The 13,912-nt window shown below is 37.1% G+C and overlaps 1 protein-coding gene across 2 annotated transcripts in view; it reads right to left on the bottom strand.

Moving 5' to 3' along the window:
- Nucleotides 1-876: 876 nt before the first annotated feature.
- LOC133532298 (tudor domain-containing protein 7-like) overlaps nt 877-13,912 on the bottom strand; it is a 28,627-nt gene continuing 15,591 nt past the window's right edge. The window contains exons 6-7 of one of the 2 annotated variants that reach the window (XR_009801674.1): nt 13,064-13,233; nt 877-1,914 (exon numbers count right to left, since the gene is read on the bottom strand). The gene's annotated coding sequence lies outside the window, so the exon portion shown is untranslated. Of the gene's footprint in view, nt 1,915-12,875; nt 13,234-13,912 lie in introns of those variants that run through there. The other variant, XM_061870906.1, reaches the window with a different exon arrangement.

Here is a 13,912-nt window from a genome sequence, read left to right as displayed (position 1 = left end):
CCGACGAAATTTGCGCCTGGCCCGTGGTCTATAGGTAATAGTACCATATAATTGTTATAAACTTATACGCTTTTAATAAGTAGGTAGTCAGCCGTAAGAAATAAAGGGCAAGGATAATTTCTATTCTATAAATCAATAATATTACTATGACTATCCTTCTATTTTATTCCCAAGCTAAGTACCTATTTGTGTGAAACAAATACAGAAAGGCAAATGTGTATAGTCGTTTTCTTTTTCATTCACGAAGGTTATTCGATAGCGAGATGTGACGTACGCGTTTGCGTTTAGTCTCATTTTGTATGTAATTTTGAGTTTCCAAAACGTCCCGCTTGGCGCGCTGTTTCAAAATCCCATACTAAATGAGACTGGTACCCCTATTATAAATTTATTCGATAGCGAGACGTGACGTACGCGTTTGCGTTTAGTCTCATTTTGTATGTAATTTTGAGTTTCCAAAACGTCCCGCTTGGCGCGCTGTTTCTAAATCCCATACTAAATGAGACTGGTACCCCTAGTAAAAAAAATATTTTATTTTATTTACGGATTTAGAAACAGCGCGCCAAGCGGGACGTTTTGGAAACTCAAAATTACATACAAAATGAGACTAAACGCAAACGCGTACGTCACGTCTCACTATCGAATAAATTTACACTAGGGGTTCTGATTGTTTTTCATTCCATGCCATTGACGTTTCAGACCAATCCTTTTTTAACAAAAATAACTTGAATCCAAAAAAAACATGCTTAGATATAAATATCTTATTGTAATAGACACAAATACGTATGGCTATTCGTACGCAACGTACAAATAGCCATATCAGATAAATGTCAGGCCATACAATACGTATGACCATTGGCCCAGGTTTTTGACAAAGGAGTAAGCTCTTAAGTGGAATTCTTAGTTGCGCTTTTTCCATACAAACGCTGTCAACTAGATCTTTAAAACAAGATAGTACTACTAAGATAGTACTCAGGGTCTGATGATTGAGGAGTACCTTGTGCCAAAGATATTGTTGAGATGAATCAAACGAGCCCAAACTTTGTTGACTGGTACACGGAGCCTTTCAGCTGCATCATCAGAACCTGAGTACTATCTTGTCTTTTTTTATTTATACTACGTCGGTGGCAAACAAGCATACGGCCCGCCTGATGGTAAGCAGTCTTCATAGCCTATGTACGCCTAAAAAAATGTATCAAAGCTTTGTTAGGTCGATCTGTGTAAGATTGTCCCAAAATATTTATTAAAAATATTTATAGTTTATAAACATAAAACTAAACACTACGAGTATTTTTTTTTTTATTGATATTTAGGACAACAACAGCCGTAAATAAAAGTTTTACATATGAGTGATTACATAACAGATGGCCAATGACAGTTATCCACTAATTACATTTTACTTAGAATAACGTAATTCGTATCTAGGTATTATCATAATAAACAGTTTTAATAAGTTTAATAAGTATGAGTTTATGATTCTATACAAATACATAAATTTTAGCCAAGACGGATACGTCAATAAGTTCGTAGACGTAAAGATCTGATGTGACGTTATTATATGTATGTACAAATATTGTTCATTTTATTTAAGTGCATATGCCTCAATAAATCCGCAGTTCATCGTTTATTTTGGTATGTCAATACTACACAATTGTATGACTTTACATCAGTAGATTAGAAATATTATACATAAATAAAAAAAGAAGAGTTGCATGGTAATACTCATAGAAGTAAATTTAATGAAGATTTAGATGATAAAACCCATTGAATCGTCTGATCTTGTGTCGGTTTCGGCACTTTGCCCCGGAACCTCCGAAACACGACATCCTTCGGCCAGCGGTCGCACTCGATAGTCCCCTGCAGCGTCGCGGTTCGCGCGCCACAAGAGTTGAAGTGCGCGTAGTGCCGTGATCGAAGCTGGAACACCCTCAGCATGTAACCGGTCTTCTGACCACCGAAACTGGGAGAAGCTTGCGGAGAAGCGAACGGACTGGCGCAAGAGCGTTGGAGATGGGCGCACGTTCTGCGACGAGGCCTGGTTTGCGGCATTGGCAGACAAATGGTAAAAAGGCACCGTAGCGAAACGTCGTAATCCGTCGCGAACTTCGTCGTTTATTCAGCCACCAAAAAACATGTTTTTCGGACATTGCACCATATATCGTTAGAAATAGACGCTAAGGCCAGTAGTAGGTACATACTACTTCAGCAGCCGTGGTGGTGTTTTGCAGGCGCGACATATACAGCGCCTTACTCGGTGAAGCAACCCATAAGCATTGACATATATATCTAAGGACGGGCCTTACGGGCATTAAGAATGGCGCTAGTTCAGTGGTGTCACTCACGAATTCGAGCCAATCGTGCAGTCTAACGCAACTAGTTGCGACCAATCACGCGCGTGATGCGAACTCATCATCCAATCGCGTTGTGGCGTTAGACTGCACGATTGGCTCTAATTCGTGTGCGTGACACCGCTGTACTGGCCCCATTCTCATAAGGCCCGTCCTTAGATATACAGTGCAGCCATTGGACAAAGCCGAAAGGTACATATGCATTAGGGTATTTAGAACCAGTGTACAAAGTATCATAACAGCCGGTGTAGCGGTTTCGAAGAAATTAACAAATTACCAATTTTTACTTTGAAGCAGGCTGTATGTGTTAGTAGCTCCTAAGGTAATATCCTCAAAGAATAGTAAGGAACCTTCTTCAACCTTTTTGATTATCTTTTTTATTTATGACACTAATAAGGTTCTGACTTTTGAAAAATGTCATCATAATCAAATATTTCGAACAAATTGTCAAAAACACTGCCAAAGATTAACACGCTATGTTTCTTTTTGTTGTCGATTATTGCAAATAACTTTTGTTTGAAAAAAAAAAAATTATCTTTTAAGAATAAGAATAAGAATAAGAATAAGAAACCATTTATTGCCACACAAAATACAATGTTTCACTTAAAAATAATAATAATAGGCATGCGCGGCAAAAGGAACGGACTCAGCGTACGCTGCGTCAGCCATTTTATTACAAATTGATTGCGCAGCGCTGATTTTCAGTCCGTCCCCTTCACTGAACCACATTGATATGACATGCGGGTTAATGGATTTTTTTTTGTTTTATTACCAGAGATAGCTAGTGTATACAATTATAGTACGAAAAAATAAAGAAATTTTTATTACAAGTGAAAATTTATTATTTTAATTTGGTATTTACTTGATATTGACAACTGGTTACATTTATAACTCAAGTATTTTACTGAATAGGTACAAACAATGCCATAGTCATAAGTTTCGTTCATTGAAACGTACAGCGATAAGTAATAGTACTTTTTGTATGAGAGAATACTTATAAAAAAAAAAAAATACAAACTTATAAACAACAGGAATAGTAAGTGTCCAAAATATAGCACAACACCATTTTAAATAATTATATCCTCTGAGGAAATTTGGTAATTTAATAAAAGTAAGCTCAATTTGCCTTTAAAGGTTGGAAGGGACATTTTAGCTCGCAATGGCGGTGGTAGGTCGTTCCAGATCTTAGATGCAGAGTATTTGAAGCTACCACGATAACCTGCTGTTTTATGTTTCGGGGCACTCATTTTATTTAGAAACTTACTGCGAGTATTCCGACCGTGAACGTCTTTCATCCATCGAAACTTATTATAAAGATATTCTGGTTTATGACTAGAGACTATATTTTTAACCATACTGGCCATATGCAAGGTTCTACGTGCTGCCATCTTCAGAATTTTTCTCTCGTTTAGAAACGGTGTGATATGGGCTCGCTTTGGCACCGAGAAACAAAACCTAGTACAAGCATTTTGAACTCTTTGAATTGCCTGTGCGGTTTTAGCCAGCAGGCGTGGTCCATATACGATATCGCAATAATTAAACTGTTTTGTTCTGTTTTGTTCTAATTAAAAAAATATTAACGTCAGAGCATTCCTGAGAAGTAACCCTACGTGGGATTTCAGGTTTGTCCAATGGCTAAGGTCACCCTGTATATGTCAATGCCCATAAGCCATATTAAGCCCGTTCGGCAGAACCACACTGAGTCTTATGACGCGCCTAATTTCTCTCTTGACACCAGAGTGAAGTCCTCTTCATCCACAATGCCACCAGGGAGCTTCTCCTTAGGAGCCACTCCCTTATCAGGTACCTTGAAAGATACACTAACCCGGTTCGATGCAACGACCCGACGGTATCATAGCATAGTTGACCTTAGTGGTAACAAAAATATAATGATGTGTGACGTTCGTTCTTATCAATCACGCGTGTTTGTCAAAACATTTATTTCCGGGTGGATATTCCCCGTGTTCGTGGAACTTTATCTTAAGATATATACTTATTTTATTTTTCAAAGGCAAATCCATTTCTATAGGTATTATCAGGGGCCTTATTCGAGATGCACAACTGTCAAATTTCGCGTCCACATCAAATCAATACTTGATTCTATCGCATGTTGATTGTATCAAGTGTTGATTCTATCAACTGTGGATATTATCATTTGGAACAATCAAAACTCATTCATAGAAAAAATAATCAAACAAAAATCAACTTTGTTTATTACTACTATATAGTTTGAAATGGCTCTGAACTCGAAGTGCTTCGGTTTGATTTGATTGTCACCTGACTGTGGATTGCCATTAGCAAATTTTGACAAGTGTTGATTTTATTGCTAGACTTTATTGTCCATGGGCTTGGGCACCATCTTGGATTTTTTGACGTACGTCAGGCAATACCCTTCCTTTCCTACAATATATGGCATAGAGATAAGCGTCTTTTTTTTTAAACATAAGTTTACAAGAATCAGCGACATCTTGTATTCGATAGGATAAGTAATGCGCTATGAACAATGCGGCGGCGAGTAGTGAAACTGTACCTGACAACGTCAATCAATTAAAAAGTGACCACACAGTTGATGGTCGATAAAGGCGATTATTAATTGAATTTTAACGACAATAAAGAACTATTGACATGCGATCTTTTTGTTGAACCCACACCTACACGTCGAATAATGCTCGCTCCACATATTCTCCTATAAACGCTCAAAATTGTAAAAAAAAATGATGCAATTTACTCCGCACCCAGTCTCAAGTTGCTTCTAATCCACATTCACGAACCAAGTTGTAACCTAACACATCTGTAAATATAAGGCATATGATTTAGAGATAAAGTCCGTTTTTTTAAAATTACGAGATGGTTCATGAATAACCTTTATTACTATAAAAATACTACATTTGTCAAAAAAAAATTCTGTATTGCGCTATTACATAATGCATAAAATTGATATAAAGATAGGTACCATAGTAGCTCGCTCACTTGGTCTATCAACAACTATTTTAATGCTCTTTGTACTCGTATACGCGACCCCATTGTATGTACAGTCGCCATCAGATATATCGGAACGCATGTATGAGATCTCAAATTATTAAGATAAGACCTACTGTACTGTCTATATTACTTACCAAGACCTAAGTACCTATTATTTATATGTACCTACACAAAGAGAATTCCTATGTTAAAAGGAGATTAAATACATATTTTGTTATTCAACTACAAATAAAATAAAATTTATCTTTTTCAGTTAACACATTTTTTTACCGATTTCTTTAATAAAATAAATCATTAAAGTATTATGTGACTATATTTCATTGTCTTCGGTGTAGATTATTTACTGATGCTCCAATTTCCTGTATCAGTTTGGTACCAGGAAATATAAAAACTACACCTCTTCAAAAACTTTGCTGGTAGTTCGACATCTGTAAGTTTAAATATAAAACATGATAAAAACACTTAAGTCAAAAACGTATACATAAAATATTTGCCCTATATTCTGGTCGCTCGGTAGGGTGCCCAGAAGGCTGGGTGCATTTCCGCGCTGGTTAACAATGCTGATCCTCTGGTCACCAGAAGCCTATATAAGGCGCTCTCATAGAGCCACGCTAGTGCCCTAGAGTTTCAAATTCAACCCCAAGTGCCACAAATATGTAGTTAAGGGTTTAAATTCTGGATCAAGAACATGGAATACTATTCGCTAGTAAGGCCATAGGTATTAGAAAAAAATAATAGTAGGAGACGGCCGTGGTCATGGTAGGTGGTACAGGTGGGCCAGGCAAGCTCTGAAATTATGCACCTATTTTACTATAACTTTGTTCACCTGTGTATATTTACTGTTTCCATGATAATCATTTTTAATATGTAGCCCGTGTAATCGGGCTGTATAATTGGTCTCATATTTTTTAACACAAAATCATAATTATAATTCAATAATGAATGGTGTTTTACATATTAATCATTAATGTACCTATTTTGCAAAATTTTCTTGCATATAATAATACTGTTTACTTCAATTGACGTGTTTATTATTTTCGTTACTATGTCAACGTTAATACTTAAAAAATTATAACGTGAAGGTTGAGTCCGCAGTACAGTTACAGTTTACGTACATAGTGGCATTAGCACAGTCGGATTAGGACCAAACTCGAAATGTCTGAACAGTCATGAAATTTGGTATGTATATACGCCCCTTAAAGGCCCCTTTTTCATGCCCACACCATTTGACATTTGGGGACCTCGAGGAACCGCAGCCATCTTGGAAAATGTGGACCATCCAGGAGAAATTCGCGTTTTACTCTAAATCTACGTTCTTTATTCAATAATCGTGTAAGGCAACATTCAAGCTTATAAAATTCTACATAAAATAGTTTTAGACATCTTTGCGAAAATAAATGATCTTGCTTTAAAAAATACTTGCTAAACCCAGATTTAGCCCTTATACCCTTTCATGGGATATTCTCTTAATAGGAAACTTGTAAGAATAAAAATTCCACTTTTAACTATACATTTGTACATAATCTACCCCAATATCAATATTTTACTTGACTGCAACTTAACCAGAAAGTAGGGTTATGGGTATAAGTACTGAGGATTCAGGACACCCTGTAGCTTAGGATACTGGACGGATTTTTTAAATGACGTATTATTTAGCCCTAAACCTTTTTCTTCCGTTAATTTTAGTAACTTTGTATTGCATAGCACTTGTATACTAATTGTGGATCTACTGATGTCTGTTTTACTGTACTCCGCTCAATAGTTTAGGCGCTAGAAGAAAAAATATGGTTTAATATTCGGAGTCCTCTCAAGGCGGCTGTATTGATTTTTTTTTAATAGAACAAGTAAAAGTAGGTTGTGAATGGTAAGAGGAATCTAACGATACGTTATTTAAAAAAATCCGTCCAGTATCCTAATACCTAGCTACTGGGTGTACTGAATCATCAGTACTTACACCCATAACCCTTCTTTCTGGTTTAGTCACAGTAGAGTAAAATGTTAATATTGGGGTAGACCACGTACAAATGTATAGTTAAAAATAGAATTCATATTCCTCCGAGTTTCCTTTTAAGAGAATGTCCCTTGGAAGTGTATAAGCGTTAAACTTAGATTCAGCAAGTATTCTCTATAACAAGATGTATTGTTCTGCAAAGATATCGAGGACTTTTTTGTGTAGAATTTAATAAGTTTTAATGTTGACTGTTGTGTTGATGGTACACATTTTCCAAGATGGTTCGGATTCCTCGAGGTCCCCAAATGTTAAATGGTTTGGGCATGAAAAAGGGGCCTATAATTTACATACATAATAAATTTCATGACTGTTACAGAGATTTCGAGGTTGGTCCTAATCCGATTATGCTACATTGTGCGTCCGCAGCAAATTCGGTTCTCCATACAAATGTAGTTACGCTCTCATTTTAAAATGACTTGCTAGATTGCTCTGAAACTTTGTATTTATAGGATATGGTATGTCTATGCCTATAATTAATTTAAAACATAAATGTGAAATGAGAACCAATTAAGTTCAATATTAAGAATATGTGTCGTTGTTGACTCGCCGACAACGGAATTGAGATCTATATGGGTGCCATGTTCTGTGCTGTGTAGAAAATTCTGAAATTATAAAGGATTTGTCTTGGCTAGTTTTTACGTATAGGCTACGTATCACCGAAACGTCACAAACACCACGAAGGTTCGGCTTGTACGGGCCCTCGTTTTTCCTATATTCTTATACGCTGCGGAGACCTGGACTATCCGAAAGACAGAGGAGAAGACGATAGTCGCCCTAGAAATATGGAGCTGGAGGAAAATGCTGGGGATATCCTGGACCGAGTTTCGGACTAATGTCTCCATCCTTAAAGAACTCCGTATCAAGCAGCGCCTTTCGACTCTCGTAAAGACCCGCATACTCAGTTTTTTCGGTCACGTCTCGAGGAGGAACAACGACTCCATAGAGCGTCTAGTGGTGCAGGGTAGAGCAAAGGGAAAAAGACCGCGCAAAAGGCCACCTATGCGATGGACTGATCAAATCAAATCTGCCATGAAGGGTCCTCTGAACGCATTTGCCAGAATGGCCCCCAACCGCAAAAAATGGCGAGAAATCATACGGCAAGCAACATCTGCGCCTGATATCAGCAGTTGACCACGACGCTCTGCAAAGAGTACAACGACAAAGAAGAAGAAGACTTATCATATTTGTCTAAAATTTGGTTTGTTGGTACACACACAAGGGATAGTCTCTAGCTAGGTACGGGGTGCCACACTCGTCAGCGCGACGGCGATATTTTTTACCTTTTACCTAAAAATCTCAAATTTGTGTACGGGCTCAGCTCCTGTTTCGTCTTAAGCCTGAATTTAACAGATTCTGACTCACAGGGGGCTTTGAGCATGCTGTTGCGTTCGTTTTCAAATTTTGAAAAAAGGAACTAGCCTAACAACACAATAAATGCTTGTTTTTCCGCATTCTTCACTACGAGTATATCTCCCTGTCTCACTACTATCTGACCTTCTAACCCAGAGGGGAAAATATACCTTATTGGGGCTACTCCATCTTCCTCATGATAATATATTTTACTTTACTGAAAAGCAATCGGTACATGATACAAGATGCACATTGTTAAGAGCCGGGGTTAGAACCCACGACCATTGGTTTTAAAATGAAGCTTTGTATATAATTTGTATTTTTATAATAAATCTGTTTTCTTGTTGACATTTTGTGGTATTGTATTGCTTTATGTTAATTGTCAAGATATTTCTTTCATCCTGGACAATTGTCACATGCATCACATGTACGTTTTTATGATAGATCTACATCGACGCAACTGCATGTCATTGTCAAAGAGCATATAATCACTACGTTTTAAGAGACGGGACTTCCATACTAGCGAGTGGAATCAGTTTGTTTCGCAAATCATTACCAAAATGTACGACAAAGAACTGTCAAAGAACCATAGTACCAACATAAGCGATTTAAATAGTGTAGTACGCTACACGCTTACGATTCTTATCGATATCGATAAAATGGGGAGGGTTGAAACATGGGCTCCTGTCTACAAATGTTGTACTCGAAATCAGGTTAGCATCGAGTCCACATTTAAGTTGTATGTTATAAAGTGGATAGTTCTTAATTGGACTACTATCTGGTCGGGCTTAATGTGGACCCGAATTATTTTAATACAGTTTTTAAGTCGTGTTTTTTTATTTTATTAAATGCTTGATTTTCATAATGATGTGCACATACATGTTTGAATAAATGTAACTTTTCTATGGGAAGATGTATCAGGTCTTCGTTCCCAACAAATTTGGCCCACTGCCTGCATCTGAAAACATACAGCCTTGGAAAAACATGACTTTATCTACAGTTTATATTCCATGTGTTTGCTAATGAGATGATCAACTGATTATTTCGCGCTAATATGCATCTATAAATCATGTTTTTCGGCATCCAGTTATCAACAACCCTTTATCAATGCTTTAACTTTTTATGTATTTATATGTCTGTTAATCATGAGAACGGGTCTGGCCTTGTTGGCAGCGACCCTGCCTATGAAGCCGATGGTCCCAGGTTCAAATCCTGGAACGGGCATTTATTAGTTCCTGATTATATTTGTTCCTGAGACATGGGTATTTTCTATGTATTTATAAATACTTATAAATTAGGTCTATGTACATATATATATACATTATTGCACAAACTGACTTAGTACTAAAGTATGAATGGCATGTGTTGTGGGTATATATATATATATATATATATCGTTGTCTAAGTACCCACAACACATGCCATTCATACTTTAGTACTAAGTCAGTTTGTGTAATAATGGCCTATAATATTTCTTTATTTATCATAAAAACAGAGATTAATTTTGTTACATTTTAAGTTAATATATTAAATAATCACTAGATAAAAAAAATATGTTAACTAATGACCATTAATGCATAAGTAATAGATAATTTATGCATTATTAAGCTTCGACGAATTAATTATGGTCATATTGCATGCTAGTTCTAAGGAAATTTCACATATTTAATTTAATTATTTACACTGATATACAAATAAAACTACAGTTATCGATAGTTATAGTACATCCCTAGTTCACAACGAAAAATAATGTAAAATATCTAATTTTCGATGTGTTTATAGCCTGCTGACCCAAAATAAGGTCAAAAGTATCTAAAGCAATACTTACCAGTCTTCATCCAAGGGAAATTTCGCCATAAAATCCCTTTTTTCGTGATTTTCTCGAGTGGCTCGCTTGCCACATATTTCACACTTAGTAAACCGTTTTCTCGCTGGCATTGTAACAAACTCGCTCTTTACTCTGATCACGGTTGACTATTTTCGATTTTTGCACTAAATAATAAAGAAATTACACGAAATACCCGAACAAAACATTGAAGCCTTCAAAACAAACAAAGCAATTAGGCTGACAGTAGACTTGATGTAAACTTGACAGAATAAATAGCACTGACGTTTTCTTTTTCTTCGTTGGCAATGATTTGCGAAACAAATTCCATACAAAACTTTTTTCTTCCTAGTTGCGTCAGCCTGATCGGAATTTGGCAGCTAACTCCATCTTGCGTCCAGTAGAAGAATCAAAATCGTACAGGTAAAACTACTCTCTGCCTTAGGATCCCCTTTTAAATGTCATAAATCCAAACATGGCAGCCATACCCATCGACAAAAAAGTCTACCGTTGATCTAATTTCATTTGACAGTTAACTAATACGTATTCGACACGCTTATATTTGACAACTAGAATCCTGACTAGAGCTGGGACTGCGTACCAAAAGTACGTCTCTGTTACTCGTACCAAAAGTACGTCTAAAATACCAGTTTTACGAGTATGACCCCCAATAGGCAGTTTACGTATTTGCCGTGCTTAGGCGTCTTACAAATAAGGATTATTTATACAAATATCGACTTATTATTTCGGTAAGGGTCGGGAATATGGTGACGTTTTGAGTGAAGGCTATGAATCTATTGTCATATTTTTGTTATATATTATTACATTATTTTTAGATACAACAGACACCCAGACGACCATCTGTTAACAAAATTTTATTTTACCTAAAGTAACGGTAAGAATGGAGGTACGAGGTGATAAAAGTTTCATATTTGTTTTATTTCAGAAATCAAAGTCCGTACTTTTAAATACTCGACAAGCTAAAAGTAGTCTATTACAAATAACCTGTTCCAAAAACTATTCCGGTACAACGCCCCGCCTCTAGTGTGGATATTGTTCACTGACAGGTGGTGATAATAGCAATTCGACAAGTCACAATATTTCTCACATCAAATGGAAATCAACACGAAACGTCACTTTTAGCATGTCGAATAAGGGCCCAGGTCGCATTCGAATATCATTTTTGAAATTTATTAATTCAAATACACACTAAAAAGATAGGTAAATTAAGTAGTGAAGGAAAAAGTGGCCAAATATATAAACACACTTTTATACGGTAGTAGAACTCATTTATTTATGATTAGGTACATCGTTTAAAATACTGACTGTGCCACCAAATTACGAGTATTATTTGTATTAGTCCAACCTACTCCATAAGGTTGTGTAGTACAGTTACTAAATTCAAAAAGACGCAATTCCCTCCATTATAATAATATAATAATAATTTATTTCATTCAATATAAAATGATACAATAATACAAGGGCTCCATTGTTTTACATATAATCACGCCTATTTCCCGAAGGAGTAGGCAGAGACCACGGTTTTCCACTTGCTACGATCCTGACATACCTCTTTCGCTTCCTTCATTTTCATGACATTCCTCATACACGCTCACACCACCATACGCCACGCCGAACCGAACTATTCCCTAATGATTCTGCTCTTAGTACACTACACACGAAACGGAACGGGGGAACCGAACGAACTAACGCTGAGCGCGTGCGATAACGACCGAACGGCTCTCGGCTAATATGAGCGAGTAACTGGAGTGAGCGAGGCAACAAATTTTGAATTATACTGCTTTACAAAACGTCCAAAAAAACCGCTCCGTTACATTATCATGCTCAGTTTGTGTCGGTGTACTGTACTAGAAGACCGAACTAGTACAGTTGTGTGATTGTAATAGTTAGGAGCGATCTTTTCAGTGAACGAGCTACTACTACTCCAGCTAGGGTTGCCAACGGGACGTTCCTTTCTGGAGCCCTAAAGTATGCGTCCCGCAATGGGTCCGTGCGGGACGCCGATTGTCCCGTTGTCTGACTAGACTAGATTATAAGCACTGAAACGGAGGTGGTGCACCAGCGCGTGATTTTAATTAGAAATCTTCAGGGATTAAACCGATCTACACTAATAAACTATTTTCTTTAATGTTTATGTCATAAAAAAAAAAAGCGCTGGTGGCCTAGCGGTAAGAGCGTGCGACTTGCAATCCGGAGGTCGCGGGTTCAAACCCCGGCTCGTACCAATGAGTTTTTCGGAACTTATGTACGAAATATCATTCGATATTTACCAGTCGCTTTTCGGTGAAGGATAACATCGTGAGGAAACCGGACTAATCCCAACAAGGCCTAGTTTATCCTCTGGGTTGGAAGATCAGATGGCAGTCGCTTTCGTAAAAACTAGTGCCTACGCCAAATCTTGGGATTAGTTGTCAAGCGGACCCCAGGCTCCCATAAGCCGTGGCAAAATGCCGGGACAACGCGAGGAAGAAGAAGAGTTTATGTCATAAAATGTACATGCTAGTGTGCTAGGAATATTTAAAAAGTTACCTTGGTTGTATTTTTGATGCCTTTCAACACGTTGACGGCCAATAGGTATACCTTTCCCAGTTAGGCCAGGCGAAGGAGTCCCGCATTGTATACCCAAGTCCCGCAAATTGATAGCAAATGTACCACAAAACTATTCACCAAGGTTGGCAACCCGAACTCCAGCGCCTTGGCTGGAACAAGTAAAGTTGGCTATTTTATAACAAAGCGCTGGTGGCCTAGCGGTAAGAGCGTGCGACTTGCAATCCGGAGGTCGCGGGTTCAAACCCCGGCTCATACCAATGAGTTTTTCGGAACTTATGTACGAAATATCATTTGATTATTTGCGAGCCATGGTACATAGTTATTACATTTAAATTATAGAAAACATGGCATCCTGAAAAGGGTATTGCAAGTATTCTTATAGCTAGCTAGGACGTGCTAGGACTAAAGTTATTTAATATAGTAGTACCCATTTATGTACAGTCAACCAATTTGAATCCTAGGCCACTATAGAACCTTGTCGCTTTAACTACTAGATACTTGTTTTTTTTAATCTTTATTGAAAAAAGGGTTTTTTCACAATTGAAAATGTCACCCTTATTGTGACATAGCAAAACAAATCAACTCTTATTAATAATTATCTACGCTTAATACCTAGGTTAACAATCTCATATAGCTTCTTCGCCTGTTTTGATTGCGGGTAGGCTAAAATTAAATTAACTTCACCTATATTATATAAATTACAATTGTATTTTTGCATGAAGTTTATCCTCTCAGCCTCGTTTCGAACACATTCCACCAAGAAACGTAAAACGTTTATTGTATAAAAAAAAACGTGTCCGTTATTTTAGACTACTCTATAACATATAT

This window comes from Cydia pomonella, chromosome 26 (assembly GCF_033807575.1).
Source record: "Cydia pomonella isolate Wapato2018A chromosome 26, ilCydPomo1, whole genome shotgun sequence".
Classification (NCBI taxonomy): Eukaryota; Metazoa; Arthropoda; class Insecta; order Lepidoptera; family Tortricidae; genus Cydia; species Cydia pomonella.
This window is presented reverse-complemented; position numbering and strand designations above follow the sequence as displayed.